The sequence below is a fragment of the Sturnira hondurensis genome, unplaced genomic scaffold (assembly GCF_014824575.4).
Source record: "Sturnira hondurensis isolate 20B ecotype Veracruz unplaced genomic scaffold, ASM1482457v3 Scaffold0001020, whole genome shotgun sequence".
Lineage (NCBI taxonomy): Eukaryota > Metazoa > Chordata > Mammalia > Chiroptera > Phyllostomidae > Sturnira > Sturnira hondurensis.
In genome coordinates, this window is record NW_028073651.1 from 195,001 (window position 1) to 198,558 (window position 3,558).

Consider the following 3,558-nt stretch of genomic DNA (forward strand, 5'->3'; position numbering starts at 1 on the left):
GAGCCCCGAGCCCCACCTCAATTTGCCCAGGATTCTGCAACGAGAGAGACATGAATGGGGGTACCCAGCTCCTCTGGAATCAGGAATCCAGGCCCCCAGCCTCTCCTCCCTCCGACCCCGGAGTCCAGAGTCCCAAGTTCTCAGAGAATCAGGCAACCAACCTTTCCCCATTATAGAAAAAAAATTTTCCTTCATGGAGACCCAGACATCCAAGTTCTAAGTCCCCCAGTCAGAAAGACCCCACACTTCCTTGAGAGTTGTGTTCGAAGTCTTGCCACATCTGTTCTCTTCTCTCTCACTCTCTATTCTTCCCTGGAATTTTTTTCCAAAAGTAAAAGTGACCTCCGGTCCAAATCAAGCTGAGAAAGTGTCTGACGACACCTCATCACTGAGGGAAGACTCCACTTGAGTTTAAAACAATCCACATTCCCTGAGCGCCCCTACCCTGTGCCCAGCCCCAGGCTGGACTGTGCTGAGCACGAGGCTCACAGTCCAGTGGGGGGGAGCAGGTCCGTCCCCGATGGTGACAATCCAGAGTGGGCAGGGCTGGGACAGGGGACCCACAGCAGGCAGCTGACCCAGCCTGGGAGGTCAGGGCGGGCTTCCAGGAGGAGGAGACCTCTAAGCCGAGACTGAAAAGACGAGGAAAACATATTCCAATGCAAGTGGAGCTGGAAGCGTGTGCATCACAGGTTTAGTTTCAAGCAACAGGAGCCGCCTCTGGGGCAGAAAGGAAATTGCCCGAGACGACTCAGGATCACTGGCCGAATCCGGGACGTGATTAGCGGGACTGGAAAGCGAGCAGCAACCCTGGCAGCCGGCCTCCAGCCACGAACCGGTCTGATGAGGACGCGGCAGCGGCCACTGGACACTGGTCACCATGCCTCTGCTGCCCCAGAAGCAGGCGGTGCCTGCTAGCCGTGTCCCAGAGCAAATCAGGCCGAGATTCATCGGCGGGCAGCGGCCATCGTGACTGTCTCTCAGGGTAGCTGTGGGCCAGGATTCGGGGGAGAGCCCGTTGGGGAGGGTCTGGCAGAGGGGACAGTCGAGTGGTGCTTGGAGCCGGGCAGCTGGGGGCTGGACAGGTGTCCCTCCGTGGTCTCAGACCTCTCCCTGGGCACTCACGCAGCGTATTCCATAAGGTGACAGACGGCTTGTGTGGTGGCTGAAGGTGTCATGGACGCCAGCCACTCCAGTGACCCAGGCAGAAGCTGCATGGCTTTTTTACCTTATCTTGGAAGTCCCGTGGTGTTGTTTCTGGCACATTCTGTTGGTTATGTGTGAGTCCCAATGTGCTCAGATTGAAGAGGAGGGGACAACGTCGACCCCACTTTGTGTGTGTTGGCCGTTGTCATTTTTGTATCTGACGGTCGAAAGGAAATGAAGCCAGTGCCCTGACCAAACAGTCAGGTACTGCCTGTTTGAAAAACTCTTCCAGCGCACGAGCTCTGGTCCTGAAAAAAGTCTTTCTCCTTCCCTGTGAGGAAAGAAGGCCTGGAGTGGCAGGACCTCGCCGGGCGGTTCTGGGCCATAGGAGTCCCCGCTGAGCGAGGGAGGTCAGGGCTACCCCAAGGCACTGATTCAAGGCTTCCAGCGCCAGGCAGCCGCGCGCCCCGGCATTTGGACCGGAGAGCCGTGTCACTGCACAGCGGGCCTGGGCCAGCCCGGGTGGAAGGCGAGGCGAAGCCCACTGACTCGTCCTGGGACAGGGCGTGACGACACGGGTCCCGGTGGCCGTGCCCAGGTCCTTGGGCTGCTGGCGGCGGGCGCGCACTGTGCCCCACATAAGCTTTTGGGACCCTACGGCCTGGTTCCTGGACTTCCAGCCCCAGCCCAGCTGCGGGGACCACTGCAAACAGCTCAACCTGCCAACCTGCTGCTTGCACCGCCTGCCCTGGGGGTGGGTTTCAAAAAGCCTGACGCCGGTTCTCTACCTCACCGAACGCTTGGGCCGAGCCAAAGGGCCGAGAAGCTGCGGAGACCCCACCTCTTGGTGGGAGGAGGATTGAGATCAGATGTTCGAGAGCAGGTGGGATGAGAGATGTTTGGAAGATGGAAGGAGTAGTAGTTTGTCCATCCACACACCTACCCACCCATCCGCCCATCTTCCAAAGATGGCTGATATTCGCAGCCATCTTTGGAAGATGGGATGTGTCCCAGCCGGCTGGGTGGGAATCGATCTGCCGGGCCCTGCTCCTTTGATATTATTGGCTCCTGATGCCCAGGCTAAGCAGGATCTTCCAGGGTCGGTTGCGCGAACCCGTGTCCTTTGTCGGCTTCAACAAGGGGAACGAGCTTTCGGGCAACACGGAGTTTTCTATCTGTGGGAGGGGGGTGCACAGGCGAGTGCGCCCTCCCCGAAGTCCGCTGCCGTCCACCCCTTGGCACGGGCCACGTGGTGCGTTCCCTTTGTTTTAAACTCCCATTCCATTCCCCCCAAAGTTCTTATCCACACTCCCTGCACAACTCACTCTTTTCCAACCACACGTGCATGGACGCGCCCCCATCCCAACCCCCAAACTGCACAAATTCTGTGGTTACGTTTTCCAGATGCCGCCTGGAATCACTCGGGAAGGACCATCAGCCTCGAAATGCATCACCATCTAGCAGTCCACGAGCGGTGAAGCAATTTTTAAAGATAACCGTCATGCCCTGCCTATAAAGCAGTGGATAAAGGCGGAGAAAAGATAAGGCTTGTTCCTTAAAATGTGGAAGTTCGTGCCCACGCGGCGGCAAGCACAGACTGGAAAATTAATTCCCTGAATTTTTTGCTCAGCTCCTCGGGCCGAGCACTGTGCCAGGCACGGGAGGCACGGCGGCGAACCAAACCACTCAGAGCCTGCGTTCTGTGCGAGACAGACAAACGAGAGGCAGAGAAAGTGCGGTGGGAGAAAAATGCAGGCAGATGAGGGAAGTAAGGAGTGGCCATTTGAGCAGGTGATGCTGGGTACAGATTTGGAGCAAGTATGTGGGGGAAGGGTGTCCCAGAGGGAAATTTTCCCGGAGGGAAAAGTCGGCACAGAGGTCCTGAGGCTGGAACATGCCTGGTGGTTGGGGGCACAGTGGCGCGGAAGCCCAGAGAGCACTGTGGCCAGAGCAGAGCTAGCAATCAGCGAGGGAGAGAAAGGAGCTCGGGGAGGCAACGGGGACCAGCTCGAGGACCCGAGAGCCTGGGAGGAGACCTTTGCACTCATCCGGGGAAGGGAGACAGGGCAGGAGTCTGAGCGGAAGACTCCAAGGAGTTGACACGTATTTTAATAGTTGACACGTATTTTAATGGGGTCTCTCTGGCTGTTTTTGCTGTTTTTGTGGGGACAAATTTTAGGGGACAAGGACGGATGGTGTCACAGTCCTAGTTTCTGCAAGTTTGTTTCCTCGAGGGGCTGGGCTGGTATGTACAACTTCGCTCCTTCAGACCCCATGTCAGGTCTCCTAGCCCAGAGCCCAGAGCCTGCGCTGGTGGGTTCTTGAGGAAACTGGAAGGCGGGTGGCTGGTGAGAGGTGCCTACCAGGGCCCAGCCCGAGCAGTAGGTGCCCCAGCTGGGGCGCAAGAGCAGG

The 3,558-nt window shown here is 57.8% G+C and overlaps 1 protein-coding gene across 1 annotated transcript in view; it reads left to right on the top strand.

The window, feature by feature from the left end:
- Positions 1-2,043, top strand: part of CBLC (Cbl proto-oncogene C) — a 20,811-nt gene extending 18,768 nt beyond the window's left edge. The window contains exon 12 of the mRNA XM_037059688.1: positions 1-2,043. This exon is cut by the window's left edge and continues 143 nt beyond it. The gene's annotated coding sequence lies outside the window, so the exon portion shown is untranslated.
- The last annotated feature ends 1,515 nt before the right edge of the window (positions 2,044-3,558 follow it).